The sequence below is a fragment of the Lutra lutra genome, chromosome 11 (assembly GCF_902655055.1).
Source record: "Lutra lutra chromosome 11, mLutLut1.2, whole genome shotgun sequence".
NCBI classification, from domain to species: domain Eukaryota; kingdom Metazoa; phylum Chordata; class Mammalia; order Carnivora; family Mustelidae; genus Lutra; species Lutra lutra.
In genome coordinates, this window is record NC_062288.1 from 108,475,402 (window position 1) to 108,491,362 (window position 15,961).

Sequence of the window (15,961 nt, forward strand, 5' to 3'; positions counted from 1 at the left end):
GCCCCCCCGCACGACCTGCAGTGGGGAGTGAAGGTCAGCGTGTGTTGGTGGGGTAGCTACCCGGTTCCTCATTCTGCTTGCACTGGCGGACTGGCTGGGCTCAATCAGTGGCCCGCGGCTCCTACCCAAGACCAAGCTTGCTTGGGGCCGGAGGGGGCAGGACAGGCTCACCTGACCGCCTCTTGCTGGAGTGGGGCATCTTCCGCTGGGTTCTCTGTCCGTGTCCAGACCCTGGGCTGGGTCTGAACACTCTGTTGTCTACTTGTTTATTGCAGTGTGGATGCCGGTGTCCCCCACGTCCTGCTGGCTGTCTTCCGTGGCTGACCTGGAGCACCTGCCTCTCCCAGACCTAATCTTTGTCCCACATTTGGTGATCTTGTCTAAATCTGTGCTTTTGTGAAGCAGGCCCAGAGTAGTATCAACATTCTCTTCCCCACATCATCCAAACGTCTGTTACACAAGTTTTTAGATTCCGTCTTCGATGGTTGGTGTGCGGCTGCAGCTCCTGGTGTTGGGGGACCCTCCCGTGGGTGTGGGCGACTGTCTTAGCTGTCATTAGGGCCTGCGTCCAGCCCAGCACATACCTGATCTGTGTATCTGCCGAAGCATGTTCCATGGGCAAGCAGGTTCCAAACCCAGCAGCCGAGGCCCCTGTGTAATCTCCATGCCTCAGACGGGCCCTGACCCATGCCTGAGTCTGTCACTGCAAGCGCCGGAGCCTGGGTTTGTCTCACTGCCCAGCAGTCCTGGGCACTGACAGTCCCTCCGTCCCCCTACAGTGCGTAAGGCTCACACCAAGTTCCTGCTGGCTCCTCCAGGGAAAAAGGAAACCAAACCCCACAGTATACACTTTTTTAGTGGACATTGCTGTCTGTCTGTCTGTCTGTCTGTATGTGCCAACTCAGCTGCAAGGAATGCCTCCCTGACTCCGGGCTTCTCAGCAGCTGGACTCAACCCCCTCCTCCCAGGGCTGCTGGTCACTGCCCTCCGTTCCCGGGTGTCCACGAGACTCCTGTGCCTTCGTGTCCTGGGGCGGCTGGCCAAGAGACGGCTCTCACCCCAGCTGCGCCCGAACCCACAACATCAGGTCCTGTGTGCTTCTACTGATGTCCCGCTCTGTTGAGGGGCCCCTGGGAGGGACTGCGTGGTCCTCCACTCAGCCTATCCCCCATCCCCCGTGCTGCCCAGGATGTGGAGGTCTCCAGCAGGGTTTGCGACAGCAGGCGGCGTTCCTTCTAGACAAATCCAGTGTCGCCCCCCAGGAGGGCACTGAGGCACAGTCCGTGGGGACACTCTTCTAGGGGTCCTGCCGAGATGGAGCCCAACCAGCTCCTGTGTCCCTGAACCTCCCTTGGCTCCTCTCTCCCTCCTGAAAGCCTGAAAGCTGCGGCCTCCGTGGCCTCCTGCTGGGAGGTGTCGCTCAGCACCGGGCACCACGGCTGGTCTCTGCTGCAGCCCCAGGCGTTGCCGTAGACAACTGAACAGCTGTAGTCCATGTCAGCCACGAGCTCTGACAGCTGCTCAGTGGTTGGAAGGTGGTCTCTGTGTCACAAGAATTTGTCACACCAACCCTCTGAATTTTGAAAATTTTGTGACATATTCTGAGATGTCCTGTTCGCGTTACTGTCTGGCACGTGAGAGGAAGTCAGCTACATATGCAGCCACTTTTTGTTTTCCTGCGTCAGACCGAAGATGTTCTGAAACTATTTAAAATTGTGACTAGGCCTTGATATCGAAATTACAACTCTACAGATGCGAAGGGTCCTAGCACCCTGACGGGCTGCGGCCGGGGGTCCTGGGCAGCTGGGTGCTGGCTCGGCTCTGCTTGACTCGTGTTGGCATCGGGACGCACAGCCTCTCGGGGCCGCAAACACACAGTGAGGCCGCGGCTCGCACGTCCGCAAACTCCTGCTCAGTCTCCGGCTTCACTCTCTGTCTCACTCCATCTGACACCTTGGCTTCCAGCCACCACCTGGCCAGGATCCCAGACGCTTTCCTATGGTGGCTGTTGGCCAGCCCCGAGGCCCCTGGGCCCCAGGCCTGGTCTGTGCCTTGGCTGGCAGCCGGCATCCATGGGAGCAGGGACCCGGGTGCGTCCATCCTTGCCTTCCGACCGGCTCTGCGCCCGCCGTGTCTCGGCCTCACGTACCCAGGAGGCTCCACAGCACCCCGGGGTGGGCTTAACCTCATGGCAACCAGCCCTGAACCCGTGGTAATTAGCCCGAGCGGGCTCTGACTCAGCCCCGGACTCCCTCGCCTCTCCCATACAAGTTTGCAAACACAGCTCATCCGTGACCCCTGCTCGGAACTGAATTCTCGCCGCCATTCGGGCCACTCCCTTGGCTTGATTGCGCTGGAGGTCGGGGCCTCTATGCCCCCTGCTGCGTGCTACGGGCAGCCGCACCCTCGGCCCTGGGCCCGACTTTCAGTAAGTGCCAGATGAGAGGCACGTGAGGCCGCAGAGCAGGTCAGAGACTCACAGACCCTCTGCTGCAAAGACCCACCCCGTTCGCGCGGAGAAGAGCACTGCGATGGCTTCCCGTCTTCTGGCGGTTTACAGAGCTTTGACCCCGCAGCAGGCCGAGCCGGGAGGGGCCGGTGCACCTGCTGTGTTCTCTGCAGCTTCCCCAGACGGACGTCTGAGGACAGACCGCAGTCGTCCTCCTCAGAAGATCCGTCCCTCTTGCGCTGGTGTCGCCAGGACCCATCTTTCCGTTCGTGCAGACGTGACTGACGCTGACTCCCACCAGGACCTGCCTCCTCGGTGCCTGAGCCGCTTCCCGCTTTCCCAGGTGGGGCTCCGGTCGGCAGGAGCGGGGTCCCCACGGGCCTGCTCTGCTGGGCGAGGGCGTTTCTCAGGGGTCATCTGTCTGGGTCACCCTGGGCGGCTGCGGCCTAGAGGAAGAGGGAGGCCTGGAGAAGAACCACGAGAAGAATCCGTGGTGGACGCCGGCCCCCCCCAGCCCCCCAGCATCAGAGCGGGTGGCACCATTTTATTTGTCATGCAAAGCAGCCGGCGTGGCAGCGCTGGCCGTCTAGAAAGACCTCTAGTCGTGGGGTCCCGCAGCGCGACGCTCCATGAGCATGGGAAGGAGATGACGAGGGGTGGGGACCAGCGAGGAGAGCGGCGATTGGCCGACGTCTCTGTGTGCCGTCGTGATTTTTTGGTGTCACCAGCTATTTTGTACTAAAACGTCCAGGAAAGTGGATTCTTTTTCCCTGAGGAGTTCACTAAGGCCCGGATTGATCTCCGCGTTGTGGGTCCTTGGGGGGCTGCAGTGGCCATTCCCAGAGCTCCACGGACGGCCTCTGCATGGAAGGCCCGTGGTAAGAACGATGCTCCCGGTGTCGGGCCTCCAGGAGCCGGTGTGTACCGACAACCTTCTCCAGTTCTGTGTGCGTCCGGGGGCCGTGAACTGCAGAGCCTAAACAAGGAGCCAGACTCATTGTTTTGTGTCTTTTAAAATGTTCTTTTATTCTGCCTGCCCAGTACCAAATAACGGGATGGCTCAAGGTTCAACTTGTTAGGTTTTCTTACAACTTATCCCGGATAGAGCCTCCTTTCTTCGGAATTGTGATTCATTTATATGCAAATGATCCTGGCTTTATGAATGGCTGTTACTGTAACCTTCTTAAAGACGTCTCTGGGATTTCAAACCTATGTCCTCCACACGGTCGTGGGGACCATCTGTTTTCAGCTCAGCCCCTCTCCATTATACTGTGTGAAAGGATGGAGGACCCCACTAGCTTTTCCTGTGTTACTTGGGAAGGAGAAGGCTCACCATGAGGAGATGCCCATGGGGGATGGACGTGGAGAGTTCATTTGCAGAAATGAAGGTTTGGGGAAGGAGGCGAGCGGACATTCCCTTTCCTGCTTTCCTCCTGCCTGTGGGTTCCCCGGGTTCCAGCCACCGATCTTTCCATCGCTCTACGACCGTTGAAGCATGTCCGGTGCATCTGGCATCTAGTCTGCGTTCTCAGGCGTGGTATTCATGTTTTCCTTCAGGCGATGGGACTTCAAACCACGAGGCTCATATTCTTGGAAGATGGACAAATGGACTCTGAAAGCAGTTTCAGAACAGTCTGAAATGTTCCAGGGCTCACTTGTGACAGCAGGCCCCTTAAGGGAAATCACCTTGTGTTTATGGCCCCCAGCTCCCAGCCTGGAAGATGCCTGTGGCAGATCCCACTGGCTTTCAGGGACTCCAGGTTCCAGACTGGCTGGGTCATCTGGTGGAATTGCCAAGTGGTTTCATCTCCAACCATTGCAAGCCCTTGGTTTCCTCCAGCTCAGACCCGCCCAGGTCTGCTAGTCTGTGGTGGGGACGTGGAGTGCAGATCTGTACTTCCTCTCTTCCCTCCTCTTCTTCCTGGATCCTGGATCTTCCAGGACCCAGGCTGGGAAAGACATGGGAAACTCTCTTCCCTGAGCGGTGCCCCCATGTCCCAAGGAGGCTGGGTCACTGCATCTGTCTCTCTCCATGAATGCTCCTGTGCGCGGTCCCCTGAGCCGGACGTGTGCCCTCACCCCACCGGTCTCCATGTGGTCTCCCTGCCCAGCAGATGCTCCTCCTCCACCAGGGTTCGGGTTTGCCCACGGTGGGCTTGGCTGGTGGTGCGTCACGCGGTCAGCCTGGACTCCAGGCTTCCTCCTCTAGCCTGAGAGCAGCCAGGAAGAGCTGAGTGTGAGGGCTAAGACCCCATCTCCCGTTTCCCACTGTCCTCTGTCCTGCGCCTCTCCTGGCCGGCCACATGACCCCCGTGGGCCTCCCTGCTGGAGTCTGTCCAGCTCTTCTGGTACAGGGATCTCCCCGTTGGGGTGGAAGTGGGGGGCAGGGGAGGGACCCCACAGCAAGACTGACATGTGGTCTGCAGGCACATCCCAGATTTGGGGTCCTCTGGGTCTTCCCAGCTGGGGAACAGCTGACCTTCAGAGTCAGCGAGCTTGCACGGCTGTCTCTGTAGGAATGAGAGGTTCCAAACGAGCATTCTTTCCTGAGTGCTGAGACCTTGGACTCCGGCCTTCCCTGTGCACACGGTGCGGCTAGGCTGCTCCTTCCCACCGTTGGGGGATTAACTTGCCTGCACTTGGAGCAGACACACCTTCCTACCCTCCTCATCTCTGGGCTGTAATCCGCCCTGAGTTCTCTATTAAAGGGCAGGGCGGGGCGGTTTTCCAACTTCGTGCGTTCCAGCTGCGGTTTTTAAAGGAAACGCTGCTGCTTCTCCGCGGTTCCTTTTTCATGGGGCGTATCCTTCCTGTCGCCAGCCAGAGACAGCTCAGAAAAATAGACCGTTCCCTCTTTTTCTTCACACCACATTCAAAGGATCACCCACCCTCATCTGATTAGACTGAGTGTGAAAGCTGGAAAAGAGAGGTGTTTTCCCCTAATCCTACGTCAGGGTTTTTGCTCCAAAGCACACAGGAAAGACCCGAACTGTGTCTTTGGTGACATCAGCCCTGATGGCTTCCTCACGGAAGGCTCGCGGGATTGGCTCTCCCCAGTTCACTTTTTCTGCTGAACAACCAGACAGGTGCTCACCTGCACGCCGGTGCCCGTGTATCTGATGGGCCTTAAAATAAAGGCAGACAGGCTTCGTCCGGGAAAACGAGCAGTTTCTCCAGGAGAAGGTTTGTTCACGATAGAGTAAGATCTGCTGGGACTTAGGGAGTGAACTGGGGGCCGGGAGGGGCGGGGCTCGCGTTTGCATTCAGCCCTGGCAGCGCGTCCGGCCGAGTCTCGTGTCTTGGACACTCTGTGTCCTCGCATCCGACCGTAAGCTGCCCGGGGGAACAGCAAAGCCGGCGTCTGCAGGCCTCTGGGTAGTTCCATGTGGCCCGCGCAGGCCAGACCTGCCCGACGGCGCCCACGGCCCCGCACAGCCCTGCCAGCCCTGCCCCGGGGAGCAGACGGTTGTGCACACGGGCACCCTGCCTGGTCCTGGTGGCCTTCATGTTGTCTCCTTTTGTACAGATTTATTTATTTATTTTTTCAAAGATTTTATTTATTTATTTGACAGACAGAGATCACAAGTAAGCAGAGAGGCAGGCAGAGAGAGAGAGGAGGAAGCAGGCTCCCCGCGGAGCAGAGAGCCCGATGTGGGGCTCGATCCCAGGACCCTGGGATCATGACCTGAGCCGAAGGCAGAGGCTTTAACCCACTGAGCCACCCAGGTGCCCCACGTACAGATTTATTTATTGATTTATTGCCAGAGAGAGCGAGCGAGCAGGGGGACCAGCAGCAGAGGGAGAGGCAGACCCCACGCTGAGCAGGAGGCCCCATGTGGGACTCGATCCCAGGACTCTGAGATCGTGACCTGAGCCGAAGGCCGAGGCTCAACCACTTGCACCACACCTCCTGTACGGGCGGACGCGGGCAGACGCTGTGTGTGCATCATTCTCAAGGCTGGCTGTCGGGAAGGGCCCAGGGTTGCCGGTCTGTTGTGGAACCTGCCAAGAGCTCCTTGTCACAGGGCATCCCACCCAGGGTCTGCAGCGAACGCCCAGCCCACCCCACCCAGCGTGCTTCTTTCTTCCTGACGTCTGTGGACGAAATGCTTCCTCAGATGCGACTGACATTTGCTTCTGCGGGACGCTGCGTGGGAAACTGCACGTAGGGCTTTGGGAACGTCAGTGGTTCCACCTGATTTCTGTCTTGCTCCGGTATCCCTGCACGGGGATGAGAGTGTGGTCTGCAGTCAGGCACGGCTGGCTCTGGCCACGCTCTGCCTGAGTCTGGCTGTGCAGGGTGGGTGAGGCCTCAGCTTCCCCGCGCTCTGCGTCCTCGTCGGCAACCGGCATCCCTCGTGGAACCGGGGTACAGGTTAGGTGAAATATGGCCCTGTGACGTGTTTGGACGATTCCTGGTGCACGATAAGAGCTGAGTGTAAGCCTTCCTCTGCATCAGTGCTATGCCAGCGTTAAATGCTTAAATTACGGACGAGTGTGGTTGTTCGGCTTGAAAACATGAAAGACCAAATCTGTGAGTGTGTCCTGCCTGTGTCATGCAGACAGGACCTACTGAGTAGTGGAAAGGAATCCAGAGTTTCCCTGTTTCCACAGCAACAGAACAACAAACGCTGACCCAGAAATAGGGAAAAAGTCAGAAATAAATTGTCCTTTAAAGGCCTCTCTGATCGCCTCGAGCTGGGGCAGGGAGCCCGGGCCATCCCCCCGGGGCACTCTGCCAGCTGGCCTGTCCCTCGGCGCCCCCGCAGTCCTCACGCAGCCTCCCCGGCCCCAGAGTGCACGTCTGGCCGCCTCGGCCTGGCTATCCTCAGGGTCTCGTCCAGCTCCGTGCACCCCTGGGACAGGGTCAGGCCCGGGACAGGCGCGCAGTGAGCGAACGGCCAGAGCTCAGTGGGGCTGGCTGTTGGCCTGTGGCACGGGGCCTTCAAAGGCCCAGCTGGCTGCGACTTTCCTCAGACACCCTGTCCCCAAGCGTTACAACAAGAAAACGGAAGGGAAAATTAGGAAGGAGAGGACGCTGTGTCACCTCAGTGTGACGTGTGAGCGGACGTTTTGTAACAAACTTCTCCCGGCGTCTGGAAGCACGTCCGCCTCTGGTGTAAGGATGAGCGTTTTGTTCGGAATCCGGGCTTTTCCCTAAGTTAAAATAATAAAATACTTCGGGATTAAAAACGGAGCTGTTATTTCTGAGAGGAAAGCTCGAATTTCTAGGTGACTTCCGTCTCAGATCCTAGCGGAAATACTCTGCCAAAAATTGCCACTTACTTTTGGGCACAATTGCACAGTTCCTGGAGCACCGGACACGGGGTGGCCAGGAAGCCTCTGCGCGCGTGACAGCGCCACCAAGAGGCGGCTTTGTGTAGGTGTCTCCCTGCCGCCGTCCCTGCATCCCTGGGTGGGGTGTCCTGCGGTGCGGGTGGTCCTTCTGCGTAGCAGGAGGTTGAGCGGGGGACACTGATTTGGGGGTGAACCACCCTGTTTCCTTGGAGCATAATTTGAACCTATCAGAGACGGTGATGTTTCCTGGAACCTAATTCAGGCAGCTGGGATCTAACGTCCCTCTTCTCAAGTCCAACTACTACACGATTTCTTCACTTACAGCCTGAAAGGCGGGAGAACGTATTCTGAAGACATAGCGGGACAGCAACAAAGAGGGGGAATTTGGGGTGAGGAGGTAACGGCCTGTGTAGGACAAAGACAACAATGTACAGCCCCGAAAGATAAAATGCAAAAGGCTGGTAATTTTGTGGTTAATGTTTTTAAATGTGTTCTCTCCTGCTAACAATAATTGAAAATTCTTTTTTAAAAATGGCACCCAAACTCTTAAGTTATCTCGGGCTCATCACATTTCTGAGATGAAGTCTTTCTTGTCTGTGGGTAACAGACGTAAGCTCTGTCCACAGGCAAATGCTCACTTTCACAGTGGGAGGAAATTAAAATTAGCTTCTGGAAGAAAAATAGCAAAGTAAAGGCATTTATTTCTTAGATTAATGAAAGCTTAACAACGTAATATTAAAAACTATGTCCCTAGTTAATTTTTTCATGGCCCACAATGGTATTTCTAATTCAGACAGTAGTATTGTTTTAAGCATTGAAGATTCTTCTGATAATGGAAAATAAAGTATATTAAAATTTCCAAATATTAGCATTGGAAGGCACCCTGCCAGCCGGCTGGTGGATGTCTTCTATAAAATCCCCAACTCACTTTCCCTTGAACCCTCCAGGATGAGAAACCCACCATTTCATTATATAACGAGACTTCTTTATTCACTTGATTTTTTTCTTTATAATTGCAACTTGTTTTTGAATGCTTTACTATTTGTCCTTCTGTATAAAATAGCCCAGGGTCATGAAATATGGGAGGTTTAGAACGGCTGAGAGAAGGGAATGTGCTGCACGTAGACTGACTTCCTGACAGTGTTTGTGTTCACAGTTTGGTGTGTGGCTTACCGCTGGCTGTTTCTACAGTTACCCTGGGCATCTGAGGGTCACACTCGGTGTGCATGACGTGTACTGATGTGTCTCTACACTTAGTGCCACAGCTTAAACAATCCCTATTCACGCAGGCTGGCTCCACACACCTGATGGTGCTGCAGACTGAATGTTTGTGTCCTCCCGCCAAAAATTCATATGCTTATGCTGACACCCTAACCCCCAAGGCGGGAGGTGGAGCCCTTGGGAGGGGATCAGGTCATGAAGGCAGAGCTCTCGTGATGGAATTAGTGCCTTATAAAACAGGTCCCAGAGAGCCCCGTCACCATCCTTGTGCAGACACAGCAAGAAGGTACTGTCCATGAACCGAGGAGGCAGGTTCTCACCAGACACCCAGTCTGCCAGCACCTTGATCTGGGCCTTCCTGCCTCGGATCTGTGGGAAACACCTTTGGGCTGTTCACAAGCCCCCCTGGTGTCTGCCCACCACTTTGGTGCTGTGTCTCAGCCGCCCGAGTAGGCTGGGGAGGTGGGTCCCTCGGTAGTTTGGACATCAGCAGGTCAGTCCCTAGACAGGCCTATCATTTCCTGCAAGCCACAGGACATTCATTTTGTACACATTTCAAGGAGATGGTCGTTGTTCTCTCATGAGTCTAGAACTAGACTTTCACCACTGAAGTGGCTTTGTCTTTTCCTCTGCATTTTCTCTGTACTTAGGCTCCAGAGGCCGTGCAGGGGTGCTGAGTTACCGTCCAGGGCGCCCCACCCTCTGCCATGCACGGGTGCCCTCTGCTTGATCCCTGCTGTTCCTACGGGCTAGGGTTACTCCTTTGCTGTAGCTCAGAATGGGAAGCACGTGCCCAGAGTGAGAAGTCCTATGAGCCGCAGGCCAGGTTCCCATCTAGATCTGTCTGGATTCAGAGTTCCTTCTCGGTTCCTTCTTGGTTCCTTCTCGGTCTACCACAGCGCAATCTGGTCCTCTTGAGGGGGCTCTGCAGGCCTCTCTGTCTCCCTGCTCTGTGGCTCTGGCTGAGACCTCGTCTTCCTGGCCCTGCTTTCCTCTCCTGAGCTCTGCAAAATGCCTGCCTTCACGCCTTCACACCTCTCCATTCGTGGTGGGCCCCCCACAAGCACTTGTTGGGGGAGTTAGACACCCTCTGTGTTCCTGGGAATGGGCGCATGGCATGACAGTCATTTGTGGACTACGGAAGATGTGCCAGGCAGCAGGGCGGCCGGCAGCGTGCAGACCAGCGGGGAGCCAGTGCTGCAGTCCGAGGTCGAAGGCCATCAGCTGCCTGAACCCTGTCTTCCTGGGACCTCAGTCTATTTGTCTTCATGAAGATCTTAGACTGTTTGGGGGAGGACCACTCACATTAGGGAGGGCAGTCTGCTTTACCCAAAGTCCCACTGATTTAAATGTCAATCCCATCCAAAAAACACCTTCAGACACATCTGGAATAGTGTTTGACCCTGTATTGGGACCAGCCCTGTGAACACAAGGAGTCACCGTCACGGTAGCTTAGAAAGCCTGGTGGGGGGGCTGAAGGGCAGTTGCTGCATTTAGCAATGAAAAGGTCAGTGGGGGGCGGGGTGGTGTCCAGAGATAGGCAAGCAAGCCCCCGGCCGCTCACACGATGGTCATGCCAGAGGCTTCAGCCGGAGGTGGAAGGAACCTGGGAGGCCAGAGGAAGTGATGTTGACAGTGCAACACAGTGGGAACTGTGTCTGAGGCCACGTTCTGCCATTTACATGCATTCTTTCCTGTGACCCTACAACTCACGGGGGAGAGTGATTATTACCTCCTTTCTACAAGAAGGAAAGCAGGGGTTAGAGCAGCCAGAACCTCGAAGTCTGCCACCACGTTCTCAACCATGAAATGTTCTGCTTTGGAAAGGAGAGGGGCTGCCTCCTCTCTGTGGAAAGGGAAGGCACCAGGAAGGGTTGGGCAGACACATTGGAAACAAGGATCCTTGCATCTGGGAGGCAGGGCGCTGGGGGCAGGGGTTGGGCAGCATTCCTGGGGGCCCGGGTCCCTGCCATGGCTGGAGTGGCATGAGACAGCTCACAGGAAAAGTCCCCGGGGCAGCTGGGGCCGAGGGCGAGAGGCAAGCGTTGTAAGACGGGGTGGGGAAGCAGCTGGAAGTGGCTTTGGGGCCCTTCCTCTCTCCTCAGGAGAGTGGTCTCGGGGAGAAGGGAGCGCCTCGGGCAGGGGTCTGGGCCAGGCCTCTGCCCTGGAGGGCCAGGGGGCTCCATCAAGGGTACTGGCGGGCTGCTGCCGTCCTCGAAACCCCCAGACTGTCAGGGTTTCGGTTATGCCCGTTGTCCAGACAGACACGCCCCGGCGACAGTTGGGCAGCAGCCGTTAGAGGACACTGCTCTCTGGGACCCGTTTCTGAGAATCTCCTCTGAGAGCTGCCCGGGGCTGCTCCCTGACCCGAGGAGCCCAGCTCGTGTCTGCAGACTCCCACGCACAGAGGCCGCGGGCACAGACGCGCCTTCCTGGAGACGAACCTCGAGGAGCGGAGCGTCTCTGTCGTCCGGGAGCCGCTGAGCCTCCGAACGCCTCCTTCCCACGCCTCGCTGTGGAGCGGAGGGAGGGTGTGGGCCGAGGGAGGGACTTCCCGGCATGTAGAGGGGTCGTTTCCATCAGGTAAATAAAGGGCTGGGGTCTGCAGGGAGGCCGCCCACAAAGGATGGGTATGCTGTGCTGTCACGGGGAGGAGGGGCTGCTCCCTTGCTGGGTGTCCGGTGTCCGCAGGATGCTCCTCGCAGAGCGGACCCTCCTCCTTGCCCAGCCGCTGGCACAGGTGGGACAGGCATTGAGTCCCTGGGACACTTGGTCTCCTGGCAGAGACTCTCTGAGTCTGTCTGCCCTGGGGTGAGCTCCATTCTGTCTTCATGGGGCACAGCGAGCCTGGGGCGCCACGGGGTCACGGGACTAAATGCTGTGGAGCGGATCCTTGTCACATGTGAGCACGGCAGAAGATGGGGCTCCCCCGCTTGTCAATTCCATCCCCTTCTGCTTCGGGGACATTTGCTGTCCTTGTCCAGAGGGAGCACATAGTGGTGGACACTCTCCCAGCAGCAGGCTCCCACTATCGTTGGAACCCCGGGGCCGGATGCAGAGAGTGGGGACTGTGCCACTCCAGAGAACTGAAGGAATGTTCAGGAAGGAGACATCGGGAAGCGGCAGGAGGACGGCCAGGGTCGGTGGAGGGGAATCACCAAGGGTCTGGTGCTGGCCTTCCACCCTGGGCTCGCGCGGCAGGCGCTTGGTCACAGCTGGGTTTGGGGCTGGCCAGGGGCTTTCCGCAGCTTCTCACCCAGTGGCAGCCTGTCTTGGGGATCACGGAGTGCCAGGCACTCACACACTTTGCCTTAGGGAACCCCTTGCCAAGCTCTCCTAAGAGCACTGGCATCCAGGGGCAGAGGACAGAGACGCTGGGGTGACTGACCCCTTTGGTCCAGGGTGCCTCCGCCCGAAGGCCTGTCCCTTGGGGCCGCACCCACCTGGCCCCCTGCCCCAGTACCGACAAACATGCAGTGCAGGCCGGATTTGCTCAGGTGTGGGGAGGGTTGTCCCGCTGTCACCCTGGCCCCTGGACCCTGCTGCCGCCGGCGTGTCTCTGTGCCCCCAAGGCGGTGGGGGGCCTCCTGTGGTCCGTCTGTCTGTGGCCTCCTCTGGAGACGTGTCTCCGGTGAAGCCAGGTCTGTGGTCGTGACGCTGATGGAGGTGGGAGGCTGACCTGCACCCATTCTGGGCAATGGGGGGTGGGCACGCACGGGGCCGTCCAAGGGCAAGGGGGTATTGTGGGTTCATTCCCGCCCTCAGACGGGTTCCCTGCACCTTGTGCCTTCCCTGCTTACATGGACACGGCTCTGAGAAGCTGTGCTTGGGGTCAGCACAGGGTGGGGGCAGCGGGGACCCCAGACATGTCCTGCGGTGCCGAGGGACTGTGTTCAGCCTCAGCGGTTCTCAAGTCTTCATCGTCAGGACCCGCTTCCCAGGCCTTCCCAGTCCGTCCCGTTCTTGTCATTTCGGGGACATCCTGAGCTCATTCCGCTTGTGCTGTCCCCTCCCTCTGCCTGCAGTGCCCTTCCACACACATCCACGTGTGCACACACACACACACACACATGCACAAGCACACACATGTTCTCATGCACACACGCATGTGACCCCTGCACGTGCACCTCTGCTCGTCCGGTGTCTGCTCTCGGCTGTCACCTGCTCTGGGGGCTTCCCTTGCCCACCCTGCCAGCTCTTACCCAACTGGCCCCTTCAGGCTTAGTTTCTCCCCAGTTCCCCCGCACAGGATGGCGAGCAGGGCAGGGGTGGCGTGGTCTGCACCCCCCCCACCACGCAAATGGTTTCTGCCCTGGTCGGTCCCCATGGGTCTGCAGCGGGCATCCAGCGAGGCCAGTATGGGAACGTCCCACCCTGTGAGCACCTGCTGCTGTCTCACCTAGTGGGGGTCCCAGGACAGCTCAAAGGCAGTTGCCTCAGCCCCCCACCCCTTGCCTGCGGTGTGGACTCCGCCCCTGGACAGGGCTGCGACCTGTGAAGCAGGGCCAGTCACTCCATTTAGGGCTTCTAGTGACGGTCCCGGGAGTCTGGGTGCCAGCGACGCTTTACAGAGGAATCTGATCTTCCTCATGTAAATGTCTCTTCACATCTGTGTCCTTTAAAACTCCCTTCGTGGGAAATGTGAGATGTGGCTGGGTGAGTCTGAGGGGCCGCTAGCCAAGGACACCATGGGATCTGGAGTTGGGAGTTTGGAGTTTCCTAAGGCCTTCTGAGCTGGGCATGCGAGCCCTCTGGAAGCTGAGGTTCGGTGACCTGAGACCGCCCTGCGTCCGGAGCCCAAGCCAGAGCGGCTGCTGTCACTCATTTGGTCATTAGCTGGCCCTTGCATATTTTAGTCCTTGAGGGGAAAAGAGAAGTTTATTTTGGGAATAAGGCCGTTTTTCCTGGTTTCTGGTTTGCTCTAGGTCACACATAATTGCCACAGCAATTTACTATCCACTCACTGATTTTGTCCGTTTTACCTGAATGCCCTGTTTCCCTTTCATTCCCAGCTGCTTGGGGGCCTGGTTGCCTACCACGCACCCCACTCCCACTGGGGCTTCACCTCGCTCAGTTCCCTGCTGAGAACCCTGCAAACGCCTGTAACCCAAAGCTGTGTAACCTAGTGGCGGGCAAAGGAGGGACTGTCCTCCCCCATTTTGCTCCACCCTTGATCACTGGGCCCCAAATGACTCTTCTGTGTCCAAGACTCATGTCTCTTGAATGCCTCCAACTCCCCTACGAAATTGCCAATAACTTCTGGGCTGCGTGTCAGGTTTTCCGTGAATGGTAGTTTTGTGGAAACTGGAGAAGATTCTGAATATGGGCCCAGTGAGGATCCAGACAGGGAGGGCAGCGGGCACTGGGCATGTGCCGGCATCTCCTCTTCTCCATCCTTCTCCCTTCCCCCACATTCTGGTCCCCATGTCCTTTTGGGGGCAAGGTCTGACTGGCAGGCAAAGGGAGCCTCTAGGAGCAGTGCACAGGGCAGAGGGGAGAGGGCTCTCACCCAAATCTCTGAGAAGCTACTGTGGGTCACCCAGCTCCTATGTTCTCGGCTCTGGTCTGTAGGACAGAGAAGGTCAGAGTCACAGTTAAAGAAGATGCATCAGCTGCAGGGAGTGTGGAGAGTGTGTTGAAAAGACATTCACTGGAAATGGTCTCGTCTCTAAATTTCTCTCCTCAAACCCTTAGTTAATGCATGTAATTCTATGCCTAGTAATTTGTTTATAAAATGCAACCCTTACGTGAATGGGTCACTTTCTTTAACAGGTCGGGTTCCCAGCAGGGACAGTTGGTACCCTCCACTGGGGCATTTGAGAAGGGGTCACTTCTGAGTGCAGAGGCTCTTGTGTGAGGGGCACAGTCAGCCTAAGGCCATCTTGCTGGGACTGACACCCCACCTCTCTTTCCCTCTCCTGAATTTACCGCAGGCGGGGGTCCAGGAGCTCACACTGGTTGCCCCAAGCAGAGGGCAGGTGGGGAGGTATGGGCAGGCCTGGAGGGGCAGATGGAGGACCTGGGAGAGGTTAGTGCCTGCTCGTTCTCCAAGCCATCTTTATGTTTCCGTAAGTTTAGAGAAGTTCCTTATAGAATAAGCCACATAAAAAATGTTTTCTAATCCCCCCAGTTAGGCTCTTTTTGCAAATATCTTCCATTTTGTTGTATGTGGGACGTGCGGACCCCCACGGCTCTGAGTACATTCGGGTGTCGTATGTGGGACATGCGGACCGCCACAGCTCTGAGTACATTCTGGCAGCAGAAGGGAGGCCGCAGAGAGGGCTGGATGTGGGTGTTTCTGACCTGAAGCATGATGGGAGTGCTGATGGGCAGCCGGGAGGGTGTGTCAGGAGAAGACGAGGAAGAGCCCCAAGGGGAAGAACAGAAAACAGTTTTCAAGCTGGAGTTGGTCTCCAGGACAGGAAAACACCTGCTCTTTGGGAGAAAGGGCTCTCCTTGGGCTCGCAGCCTGTGGAGTTGGTGGAACAAGTCCAGTCAGAGTGAGAGGGAAGAGGGCTCTGACCTTCCTTGACCTTCCTTGACCCTCCTGGACTCCCCCTGCTTCTCCACCAGTTACCCTTCTGGCTGGCCTCCATTCAAGCTGATTCCCTCCGAAGCACCTCCAGGCATCTCCAGGCTCCCTCGAGGCCTGGATTTCTACAGCACTAGGGCCGTATCTTTTTGGTTGACTGCATATGATCATGGTTGCCTTTTCTCCACATTAACATTGAAGTCCCAGAGGGAGGGGCCGTGTCTTGCTCCATCACGCCCTTGGACATACCCAGAAGTGGGAAGTTGTGGGCGCTCCCGAGGGCTGGTGAGTGGGCTGAGAAGTGGGTCAGAGGTGGAGGTTTGCAGGTGACTTACTTCTTCTAGTGACCACTGATTGGAGCATCTTTCCACACGTGGACCAGCTGTCCTTACGTCTTATTGGGAGGAATGTCTAGTTAAGTCCTTTTTTCATCTTTGAACTGTATTGTTGGCTTTTTTGTT